The sequence below is a fragment of the Schistocerca gregaria genome, chromosome 1 (assembly GCF_023897955.1).
Source record: "Schistocerca gregaria isolate iqSchGreg1 chromosome 1, iqSchGreg1.2, whole genome shotgun sequence".
NCBI classification, from domain to species: domain Eukaryota; kingdom Metazoa; phylum Arthropoda; class Insecta; order Orthoptera; family Acrididae; genus Schistocerca; species Schistocerca gregaria.
This window is the reverse complement of record NC_064920.1, coordinates 1,113,778,352-1,113,791,159: the sequence shown is the minus strand read 5'-3', so window position 1 is coordinate 1,113,791,159 and position 12,808 is coordinate 1,113,778,352. Positions and strand designations below refer to the sequence as shown.

Here is a 12,808-nt window from a genome sequence, read left to right as displayed (position 1 = left end):
AGGAGATCGCTCCCAACACCATGATGCCGGGTGTTGGCCCTGTGTGCCTCGGTCGTATGCAGTCCTGATTGTGGCGCTCACCTGCACGGCGCCAAACACGCATACGACCATCATTGGCACCAAGGCAGAAGCGAATCTCATCGCTGAAGACGACACGTCTCCATTCGTCCCTCCATTCACGCCTGTCGCGACACCACTGGAGGCGGGCTGCACGATGTTGGGGCGTGAGCGGAAGACGGCCTAACGGTGTGCGGGACTGTAGCCCAGCTTCATGGAGACGGTTGCGAATGGTCCTCGCCGATACCCCAGGAGCAACAGTATGCAGTCCTGATTGTGGCGCTCACCTGCACGGCGCCAAACACGCATACGACCATCATTGGCACCAAGGCAGAAGCGACTCTCATCTCTGAAGACGACACGTCTCCATTCGTCCCTCCATTCACGCCTGTCGCGACACCACTGGAGGCGGGCTGCACGATGTTGGGGCGTGAGCGGAAGACGGCCTAACGGTGTGCGGGACTGTAGCCCAGCTTCATGGAGACGGTTGCGAATGGTCCTCGCCGATACCCCAGGAGCAACAGTGTCCCTAATTTGCTGGGAAGTGGCGGTACGGTCCCCTACGGCACTGCGTAGGATCCTACGGTCTTGGCGTGCATCCGTGCGTCGCTGCGGTCCGGTCCCAGGTCGACCTGCACGTGCACCTTCCGCCGACCACTGGCGACAACATCGACGTACTGTGACCTCACGCGTTGAGCAATTCGGCGGTACGTCCACCCGGCCTCCCGCATGCCCACTATACGCCCTCGCTCAAAGTCCGTCAACTTCACATACGGTTCACTCCCACGCTGTCGCGGCATGCTACCTGTTTTAAAGACTGCTATGGAGCTCCGTATGCCACGGCAAACTGGCTGACACTGACGGCGGCGGTGCACAAATGCTACGCAGCTAGCGCCATTCGACGGCCAACACCGCGGTTCCTTGTGTGTCCGCTGTGCCGTGCGTGTGACCATTGCTTGTGCAGCCCTCTCGCAGTGTCCGGAGCAAGTATGGTGGGTCTGACACACCGGTGTCAATGTGCTCTTTTTTCCATTTCCAGGAGTGTATATATGTATTGTCTAGCGTTTGGAATTTTATTTAGTGAGTTGCTTACGTAGAATCACAGGGCACTTTAGGGAAACATTTTCGGTTTTTGTACTTTCAAAATTTGTTTTGTAATTTCATGAAGCATTTTTATTTTGTTAGTTTTGTGTGTTGGAACCGCAAGTCACGTATTCTGACGTCACACATTGTAGTAGTATGCCGGCCGCCGTGGTCTCGCGGTTCTAGGCGCGCAGTCCGGAACCGTGCGACTGCTATGGTCGCAGGTTCGAATCCTGCCTCGGGCATGGCTGTGTGTGCTGTCCTTAGGTTAGTTAGGTTTAAGTAGTTCTAAGTTCTAGGGGACTGGTGACCTCAGAAGTTAAGTCGAATAGTGCTCAGAGCCATTTGAACCATTTGCCACATTGTAGTACTGTACGCCGCACTGCACAACACAGAGTTTCACAAGACACATTATTTAATATACAGTTCTATGTTTTGTAATTCATATGGCAAATACAGTTAAAGTGATTGAGAAAGTTTTGCCACTCATTCTAATCGGATATTGTTTTCTTAATTACACCACTTGCATTGTTCAGGATTACGTCAGAGATACACACGAAGTTTAAGGTAGGAAACCAGTTCGGTCCAGTAGTGCACACTATATTATTTATCTTCAGAAAAGTTACATAGTATCGTGCCTGAAACGCTTCGATTCTCTCATTTTCCGGTTCTCCCACCGCTCATGTTTCACTTCCATACAATGCTGTTCTCGAAACGTACATCCCCATAAATTTCTTCCACTGTAGCTACGGGTATCTTTGCACTTGGAGGAGTTTCACTAAAATCCAGAAAAAAGTTAACTGGAGTACACTCGAGTAAAATTGCGTACCTCGTGGTGGAAACCAGTTTAAAAATTTCGGAAGATCTGTTTTCAGAACATAATAAACTAATAATTACAGCCATCCAGGTATTGTTCCCGTATATTTGATTAGCGACAGGTAATTCTTGTCACGTTCTTCTGTGAATGTGATGGGAATAGGCCGTAATGTACAGAGAACTGAGAAGTATCCTGTACCCAGAGGTACACAGTCAGCTGCAGCTGTATTCGCTGGAGTTCGACACGGGTGTCGTCCCTGGGGACTGAGTTCGATCCCCTACATGATTGCTCCTCGAGTGCGGAACCGTGTAGCGCTAATCTGGAACACCTCCAGCAACGTGCCGGACATGGGGCGACAAACGGTTCACCTTCACCGGGTGCTGACGGACAACTGTCAGTCACGTATAAGTCTTAACAAGCCAAACTGATGTCACGTATTTCACGTACAACATCATCTGCTATTGGCCGTGCCATTTTCAAGAAATACAAGTAGCGCCTCTCGCCGGTAGCGAGGCTTCGTTATATTTCCTGTAAATTTTATAGTTGGGCACTGTTTGGAGATCAGGAACGCAGCACCATGGTGGAGATTTACACAACAAGTGGACACGAACGGACTTCCATTTAGTTGGCTCTTGTTCCTCACAGTCCTTCGTCTGTCAGCGGGAAATTAGACTGTCTGTGACCGGTCTACGTGTGTGCAAAACCATTTCTACGTACGTCTCCTGAAAGCAGTCCGACGGACGATACCGGCATTTGAAGCTAAATACAGAACCATTTCAGTGCCGCCAACACACATTTTACGTAAGGACCACGAAGATAAGGCATGAGAGACTAGGAATCGTAGGGCGATCGTTTTTCGCTCGCTCTATTTAGGAGGGGAACACGAGAGGAAATCCCTTGTAGAGGAGCACGGTAAAGGTATAGGGTCCAAATTTCGGCACTTTAGTACCTTTGGGCCTTTATAAGTCCTGAAATGTTACGGGAAAAAACTAAAAATTCTTATGTATATTCATGACTTTATGCTCAACTTGAAGGAAAGTTACAATTAAAAGCTAGTATTTGACCTAAACGGGGTAAGACCGCAAAAACAGAAATAAAAAGTGTCTTTGCAATTTCGTCCTCCACAAAAATTCTCTAAACTATAATTTCACTATATTTTTGCTTTCTAACCATTGCCAGACAGTTTCACTATTATGCATCACTTAAATGTTGTGAATGGACAAACTTTTCAAATTTTTTCAACCTTTCAATGATGTGTCCCATATGAATTTGCAGCTCTGTGAAGACAAACAGCATGTTTCGTGTTAATAAACTAAGCATTTCGTGCAACAAGTACATTTCTCTCTCATTGCGCTTTCCCATATCAGAAAACGTAAAATAATCTTTAAAATATCAAATGATCAATAAAATAAATCGAATAAAATCAGTGTTTAATAACAATTTCAAATATGTGCCTCGGACGAAAATAAGACCTGCAGGCGGAACGAAATAACGTACATCCCCAGGTTTATTATATTGGTTGCTACACCAACATTGGGTAAATCCTTGACGGTAACGATTACACAACAGAAACTACAATACACGACTGAAATACAGACCGATATATCAGTATTAATACCAGGAATTTCCGGCTGTTAAATTGACTGCTGCACTCAGTCACTCCAGCATAAAAAATAAATAAAATAAAATAAAATAAATCTTTCGTATGCATAAGCTCCACGTGCTCTCCACGCAAGAAACTATCTCAACAATACAGCGGGCAGAGGTCAATCAAATGCGCGCAGGTAAACGTTTGTTAACAACTATGAAAACCGAAAATTCCTAGGGGGAAGAAATTAGGGTTGGGTTGGATGTTTGGGGGAAGAGACCAAACAGCGAGGTCATTGGTCTCATTGGATTAGGGGACGGGGAAGGAAGTCGGCCGTGCCCTTTCAAAGGAACCATCCAGGTATTTGCCTGGAGTGATTTAGGGAAATCACGGAAAACCTAAATCAGGATGGCCGGACGCGGGAAAGAAATTAGGAGCGGGAACAATATTAGTTCCACTTACCTTACCTTCCGCCAAACACCGTATGTTGGGTTGCGAAGTATGTGTATAGATGTAGATGTTGAAAAAACAAAATTATGTTATCGCTCGGTAGGACACATCTTGAGGCATAAAGCAATCGTGAGTTTGGTAATGAAGGGAAGTGAGAGCAGAAAAAAAATTGTAGATGAAAACCGAGCGCTGAGCTCAGTAAGCAGATTGAAATGGATGCAGATTGCAGTAGTTATTCAGAGATGAAGAGGCTAGCACATTACAGATTATCGTGGAGAGACGCATCAAAGACTAAGACAAAAACAACTAAAAGCTGTGGTAGGGACGGCCAGTACAGGCAGGTTTGGTTTTTTTCTGGTTGTCTGGAGCCACGTGCCGTGTTCTTGCCGGGAGGACACGCTTCCGCCGGCGTGTATTTTTATCTGTGAGCGGCGGACAACGTCGCGACTGGACAGCTGGGGAACACGCCTCTCCCGTCTCCACCTGCTGCCCAGGACGCAAGGGCGTGGCGCTGTCGCAATGATCTACCACCCACTGCCGCCTTGTAGGGGTAATACCGTGGGGCGCGTCGCCACCGCCGTCTCTGGAAAAATACTGGCAATGAAAACTTCTTCCAGTACCAGGATTCGAGCCGGCTGCATGCTTGTTGAATACCACTTCATAAGCGTGCGTTAGCCACCTTTATTTTTTCATTTGGGCCTCCCATCTCACCTTGTAAGACACCCTCTTTCCCACAAAATTACCTTCTGTCTAGCTTCTTACATTATGTTCTCCGACTTTTTCCTTTTTTCTATTTTAATTTTTATTCGTAATTCTTGAAATTGAATTTCTTCGCACAACTTCCCCACAGATTAAAACTGTGCCGCAACGGTACAAGAAACTGGGACTATTACTTTTCTCGGGCAAGTTGTGCACCACATCAGCTATCCACGCACGACTCTCAACGACCCCTCACAGCCTTACTTGCGCCAGTACATTATTTCCTATCTTCCAAACTTCACAGGTATGCAGGGGAACTTTTGTGATGTTTGAAAGATAGAAGATGAGGTACTGACTTTAGTAAGGATGTGAGGGATCGTCGTAAGGTGTGCTTGGCTATCTGAGTGGTAACACGACTTGCCCGCGAAATGAAAAGGTCCCAGTTCTGAGTGCTTTTCCAGCACACAATTTCACTCCCTAAGGTAGTTTCAAATCAGTACACACTCCGCCGAGCGGTTCTAGGCGCTTCAGTCTGGAATCGCGCGACCGATACGGTCGCAGGTTCGAATCCTGCCTCGGGCATGGGTGTGAGTGATGTCCTTAGGTTAGTTAGGTTTAAGTAGTTCTAAGTTCTAGGGGACTGATGACTTCAGAAGTTAAGTCTCATAGTGCTCAGAGCCAAATGAGCCAATACACACTCCACTGCAGAGTGAAAATTAAGGTTTCTGAAAAAGAGGAGTATTCTATTTTCTCCTGTCTTCTGTTCTACAGATATATAAAACGAAGTGCTGCATTTCGGTTCTGTCTCTGTGATCAGGTTAATCTCGGGAACTACTGTATGGGCTTAGATACTATTATCACTGACAGACTGATTCACGAGGAAGGATTGTGTACATAATTTATAATCATTTCCTGAAAATTGGTTGAACTATGACGAATTAGATTCCTCCGCCTCTGTCGTTGCAATCTAAGCAAAGACTGGCGGAACTCGTAGTTACTGCAGTAGCTTTCGCGGCCTGAAGCTGCAGTCTTGTATTGACAAAGCGTCCTCCGTACCGGTGTTGTATATCAGAATACAGCATACAGCGTGGTGAAGGGTACTTCATACTGATGTAGTTTGGCAGAAGTTCCTTCGTGCCAATATTGCGTAGCGAAGAGTGCTTCGTACTGATGTTGGGTGGCAGAGGGTGCTTGATACCATGTTGTATCCTGGAGGGTACTCGGTACTGATTGTGTGTGGCAGAGGGTGCTTTGTACCGCTGTCGCGTGGCAGAGGTTGTTTCTTAACAATGTTTCATTGGGAAATGCATTGCACAGAAACTGTAGCTCGCGACAAATTGGCGCTATAGTCAGGTGGACCGGGAAGCCAATTAAATATGGAACAGAAATCATTCATTCCTCCTGAAAACTTTCTTGTCGTGCACTGCTTAAATCATTTAAAATTATGTGAAGCTGTTCTCTGAGTTTTAGTCTTAGCTCCACGCAGTGACTTATACCGCATGTACTACTGCAATCGACAACTTGATACTTAGTGTTATCCGTGTGAAGCAGGGGCGTGTTGCTACTCAGATATAAATTTCATCGTCCGTGAACGAAGAGAATGTGCATACGACATTACTGGCTGCAGACCCCTACTGGGATGTTCAGCCGGCTGGTGCGTGTCTCTTTATTCTACGCCCACTTTGGCGACTTACCGGGAATCGAACCCGGGACTCCAGCAGCAACGCTAAACACAAGGCCACGAACTACTGCTATAGTCAGTGATTAGTCTTATAGCGTTGGAGATCGTGTCAGTAAATCGATTACGTAGACTGTGAACGCTGACTGTGCCATTAAAATTACTATTATTACTTTCGCTTCTGTGGAACATTCACCGTCTAGTATACGTTCTATTAGTTAAATACTGATGGAGATAGTCGCACATTTGTGAAAAAACCGGGTACCGTCGTATCTTGTTCGTGAAGTTTTCCCAGGTTATCTGCCGAGATGTGGCGTCGTGTTGTCGCAACGTTTCGACGTGTTTCTTAATCACCTTCTTCAGACATAGTGCCGGTCCTGCCGAGGACCCAATGGGTGGATCAGTCGCTTGCTTCTTGACAACTGTCACGGTCGCTGCTGGAGGTGATGGAGAGATGTCCGGGCGTCGAGTTCCCAACTGATCTTTTCAGGGGATAAGCAACACTTTGTGGTAAAAGTGGTGAAGGCAGTGGACTGTAGAGAGCTCAATCCGCAGATCCCACTCCAACCTGCAGCCTTCCTTCCATCCCTTCACTGGACGCGACATTCCGAAGCATGTAAATGGTCATCCATTGAGCTTTCGACAGAGGAGTCTGCGGCCCAGCGGCTATAAGGAACCAAATGGACATGTACTCGACACTACACCTGAAGATGAAGAACAGGGAAGTCGTCGAAACTTTGTGACAACACGACGCCATGATGGCTTATAAACTGAGAAGATTTCAATGGAATTCACCGAGGAAGCCTGCGTTGTCGTATTATATGGTCTGTAAAGCGCAAACCATCCTGTGAATAACGTTGCACTAACGGTGTTAATGTAGTGTGCTTGAGACTCAGTGGTCCCGACGTGGGACAAGGGACGCGCTACAGCTCGGGTTCAGGACTTGCCGGCTGGTTATTTATGCCCACGTCCGTCAGCGGGCCGGCAGCTGCCCAGCGCTTTGTTCTGGTCGCCTTCTCAGAACAAGTGTCCGGCGACGCGTTCCAACGTCGCATCGTCTCATTTCAGCTGCTGTCATTTCAGCCGGTATGGCGAGCAGAATGTTTTGTTACTGACTCCACTGTGGCGAGTTAAGGTACACAGTGATGGCTTCAGAATCAGCTCACCATCAACTGCTTGGTCACTCCTGCGATCGATCGTTACTGGCTACACCTACGTCTGGACTCTGTAAACCGTTATGAATTGCGTGGCAGAGCTGACTTTTCATCATATCATAATAAAATTTATTTTAGTTTCTTGGTGTGTTCCGCAAAACATAGTCGTAACGTACTTCTGCGGTAAGGAACTTGTCATTAGCTTTACAAATGAAATACGCTATGACCATTTAAATTACTAGATTGGGATTTTTTTGAAGTCTTATCCTATAACAATTTTTTAAAGTCACAAGTCTGATGCGGCCCGCCGAGAATTCCTCTCTTGCGCCAACCACTGCATCTTTGAATATCACTTGCTACCTACGACCTCGATTATTTGTTGGATGTACATCAATCTCTCTCTTCCTCTACAGTTTTTATCCTCCACAGCTCTCTTTAGTACAATGGAAGTAATACCCGATGCCTTAAGATATCCTCTACCATATTGCTTCTTATCGGTGTTTTCTATATATTCCTTTCCTCGTCGATTCTGCGGAGAACCTCCTCATTACTTACCTTACCAGTCCACCAAATTTTCAACTTTCTTCTACAGCACCACCTCTCAAATGCTTCGACTCTCTTCTGTTCCTGTTTCCTCACAGTCCATGTTTCACTACCATACGATGCTGTGCTCCAAACGTACATTATCAGAAATTTTCTACGTTTGATACTAGTAGACTTTTCTTGGGCAGGAATACCCCTTTTGCCAGAGCTGGTCTGCTTTTTGTGTTCTCTTTGCTCCACCTGTCATGGGTATTTTGCTGCGAGGGCACTGGAATCCATTAACTTCACCTACTTCGCGACCATCAATACTGATGTTTCTCGCTGTTCTCATTTCTACTTCTTCTGATTACTTTCGTCTTTCTTCTATTTACTCTAAATCCATATTCTGTACTCATTAGACTCTTCATTCCATTCAGTAGATCATGTAATTCTTTTTCAATTTAACTGCGGTTAGCAATATCATCAGGGAATCTTGTCATTGATGTCCTTTCGCCTTGAATTTTAATTCCACACCTGACCCTTTATTTATTTCCGTCATTGCTACTTCGATGTACATACTGAACAGTAGGGGCTAAAGCTGCACCCTTCTTCAAATCGAGCACATTGTTCTTGGTCATTCATTCTTATTATTCCCGCTTGATTCTTGTGTATCATCCATCTTTCCCTATGTCGAACTTTTTTCCAGGTCGACTCTTTAATCTTTCTTCCTTTATTAACCGCAACGTCAGAACTGCCACTCTGGTGCTCTTACCTTTCCTAAAGTTAAATTGATCGTCATCTAAGAAATCCTAAATTTTCTTTTCCATTCTTCTGTATATTATTCTTGGCAGTAACTTAGATGCATGAGCTGTTAAGCTGATTGTCCGATAATTCTCTCACATGTCGGCTCTTGCAGTGTTCGGAATTGTGTGGATAATGTTTAAGTCTGATGGTGTATCGCCAGTCTTATACATTCCACGAATAGAAGTTTTCCTGCCACTTCTCCCAACGATTTTGGAGATTCTGACGGAATGTTGTCTATCCTTTCTGCCTTATATGATCTTAAGTCTTCAAAATAAGTCTTCAAAAACTCTTTTAAAGTCCAATTCTGATACTGGGTCCCCTGTCTCTTCGATATTCACCACTGTTTCTTCTCCTGTCACGTCATCTGGCAAGCCTTTCCCCTCATAGAGGCCTTTCCACAAATCTGCTCTTTCCTTTGCATTTAACTATGGAATACCCACTCACCGTGTACTCACCGTGTTATCAGCCTTGCTTTTAATTTCACAGAAGGCTGTTCTGACTTTTCTGTATGCAAAGTCAGTCCTTCGGACAATCGTTTCTTTTTCGATTTCTTCTCATTTTTCATGTATCTATTTCGCCTTAGCTTCCATGCACTTTGGATTCATTTCATTCCTAAGTGACTTGTATTTCTGTAGTCCTGAATTTCTCTGAACATTTTTTGTACTTCCTTCTTCCATCGGTCAACTGAAGTATTTCATCTGTTATCCATGGTTTCTTCGCAGTTGCCTTCCTTGTACGTACGATTTCCTTTCCATCTTCTGTGATTGACGTTTTTAGAGGTATCCATTCCTATTTAACTGAACTGCCTATTGAGCTAGTGAGCTCTTCCTTGTTGTTGTTGTTGTTGTTGTGGTCTTCAGTCCTGAGACTGGTTTGATGCAGCTCTCCATGCTACTCTATCCTGTGCAAGCTTCTTCATCTCCCAGTACCTACTGCAACCTACATCCTTCTGAATCTGCTTAGTGTACTCATCTCTCGGTCTCCCTCTACGATTTTTACCCTCCACACTGCCCTCCAATGCTAAATTTGTGATCCCTTGATGCCTCAAAACATGTCCTACCAACCGATCCCTTCTTCTAGTCAAGTTGTGCCACAAACTTCTCTTCTCCCCAATCCTATTCAATACCTCCTCATTAGTTACGTGATCTATCCACCTTATCTTCAGTATTCTTCTGTAGCACCACATTTCGAAAGCTTCTCTTCTTGTCCAAACTAGTTATCGTCCATGTTTCACTTCCATACATGGCTACACTCCAAACAAATATTTTCAGAAATGACTTCCTGACACTTAAATCTATATTCGATGTTAACAAATTTCTCTTCTTCAGAAACGCTTTCCTTGCCATTGCCAGTCTACATTTTATATCCTCTCTACTTCGACCATCATCAGTTATTTTACTTCCTAAATAGCAAAACTCCTTTACTACTTTAAGTGTCTCATTTCCTAATCTAATTCCCTCAGCATCACCCGATTTAATTGGACTACATTCCATTATCCTCGTTTTGCTTTTGTTGATGTTCATCTTATATCCTCCTTTCAAGACACTGTCCATTCCGTTCAACTGCTCTTCCAAGTCCTTTGCCGTCTCTGACAGAATTACAATGTCATCGGCGAACCTCAAAGTTTTTACTTCGTCTCCATGAATTTTAATACCTACACCAAATTTTTCTTTTGTTTCCTTTACTGCTTGCTCAATATACAGATTGAATAACATCGGGGAGAGGCTACAACCCTGTCTCACTCCTTTCCCAACCACTGCTTCCCTTTCAAGCCCCTCGACTCTTATGACTGCCATCTGGTTTCTGTACAAATTGTAAATAGCCTTTCGCTCCCTGTATTTTACCCTGCCACCTTTAGAATTTGAAAAAGAGTATTCCAGTCAACATTGTCAAAAGCTTTCTCTAAGTCTACAAATGCTAGAAACGTAGGTTTGCCTTTTCTTAATCTTTCTTCTAAGATAAGTCGTAAGGTCAGTATTGCCTCACGTGTTCCAACATTTCGACGGAATCCAAACTGATCCTCCCCGAGGTCCGCATCTACCAGTTTTTCCATTCGTCTGTAAAGAATTCGCGTTAGTATTTTGCAGCTGTGACTTATTAAACTGATAGTTCGGTAATTTTCACATCTGTCAGCACCTGCTTTCTTTGGGATTGGAATTATTATATTCTTCTTGAAGTCTGAGGGTATTTCGCCTGTCTCATACATCTTGCTCACCAGCTGGTAGAGTTTTGTCATGACTGGCTCTCCCAAGGCCGTCAGTAGTTCTAATGGAATGTTGTCTACTCCGGGGGCCTTGTTTCGACTCAGGTCTTTCAGTGCTCTGTCAAACTCTTCACACAGTATCGTATCACCCATTTCGTCTTCAGCTACATCCTCTTCCATTTCCATAATATTGTCCTCAAGTACATCACCCTTGTATAAACCTTCTATATACTCCTTCCACCTTTCTGCCTTCCCTTCTTTGCTTAGAACTGGGTTGCCATCTGAGCTCTTGATATTCATACAGGTGGTTCTCTTCTCTCCAAAGGTCTCTTTAATTTTCCTGTAGGCAGTATCTATCTTACCCCTAGTGAGATAAGCCTCTACATCCTTACATTTGTCCTCTAGCCATCCCTGTTTAGCCATTTTGCACTTCCTGTCGATCTCATTTTTGAGACGTTTGTATTCCTTTTTGCCTGCTTCATTTACTGCATTTTTATATTTTCTCCTTTCATCAATTAAATTCAATATTTCTTCTGTGACCCAAGGATTTCTAGCAGCCCTCGTCTTTTTACCTACTTTATCCTCTGCTGCCTTCACTACTTCATCCCTCAGAGCTACCCATTCTTCTTCTACTGTATTTCTTTCCCCTATTCCTGTCAATTGTTCCCTTATGCTCTCCCTGAAACTCTGTACAACCTCTGGTTCTTTCAGTTTATCCATGTCCCATCTCCTTAATTTCCCACATTTTTGCAGTTTCTTCAGTTTTAATCTACAGGTCATAACCAATAGATTGTGGTCAGAGTCCACATCTGCCCCTGGAAATGTCTTACAACTTAAAACCTGGTTCCTAAATCTCTGTCTTACCATTATATAATCTATCTGATACCTTTTAGTATCTCCAGGGTTCTTCCACGTATACAACCTTCTTTCATGATTCTTAAACCAAGTGTTACCTATGACTAAGTTGTGCTCTGTACAAAATTCTACTAGGCGGCTTCCTCTTTCATTTCTTAGCCCCAATCCATATTCACCTACTATGTTTCCTTCTCTCCCGTTTCCTACACTCGAATTCCAGTCACCCATTACTATTAAATTTTCGTCTCCCTTCACTATCTGAATAATTTCTTTTATTTCATCGTACATTTCTTCAATTTCTTCGTCATCTGCAGAGCTAGTTGGCATATAAACTTGTACTACTGTAGTAGGTGTGGGCTTCGTATCTACCTTGGCCACAATAATGCGTTCACTATGCTGTTTGTAGTAGTTTACCCGCATTCCTATTTTCCTATTCATTATTAAACCTACTCCTGCATTACCCCTATTTGATTTTGTGTTTATAACCCTGTAATCACCTGACCAGAAGTCTTGTTCCTCCTGCCACCGAACTTCACTAATTCCCACTATATCTAACTTTAACCTATCCATTTCCCTTTTTAAATTTTCTAACCTACCTGCCCGATTAAGGGATCTGACATTCCACGCTCCGATCCGTAGAACGCCAGTTTTCTTTCTCCTGATAACGACATCCTCCTGAGTAGTCCCCGCCCGGAGATCCGAATGGGGGACTATTTTACCTCCGGAATATTTTACCCAAGAGGATGCCATCATCATTTAATCATACAGTAAAGCTGCATGTCCTCGGGAAAAATTACGGCTGTAGTTTCCCCTTGCTTTCAGCCGTTCGCAGTACCAGCACAGTAACGCCGTATTGGTTAATGTTGCAAGGCCAGATCAGTCAATCATCCAGACTGTT

At 44.3% G+C, this 12,808-nt stretch overlaps 1 long non-coding RNA gene across 1 annotated transcript in view; it reads left to right on the top strand.

Annotated features, from left to right (window-relative positions):
- The window catches only part of LOC126283441 (uncharacterized), an 877,632-nt gene that overhangs the window by 791,870 nt on the left and 72,954 nt on the right, over positions 1-12,808 (top strand). The window lies entirely within an intron of this gene.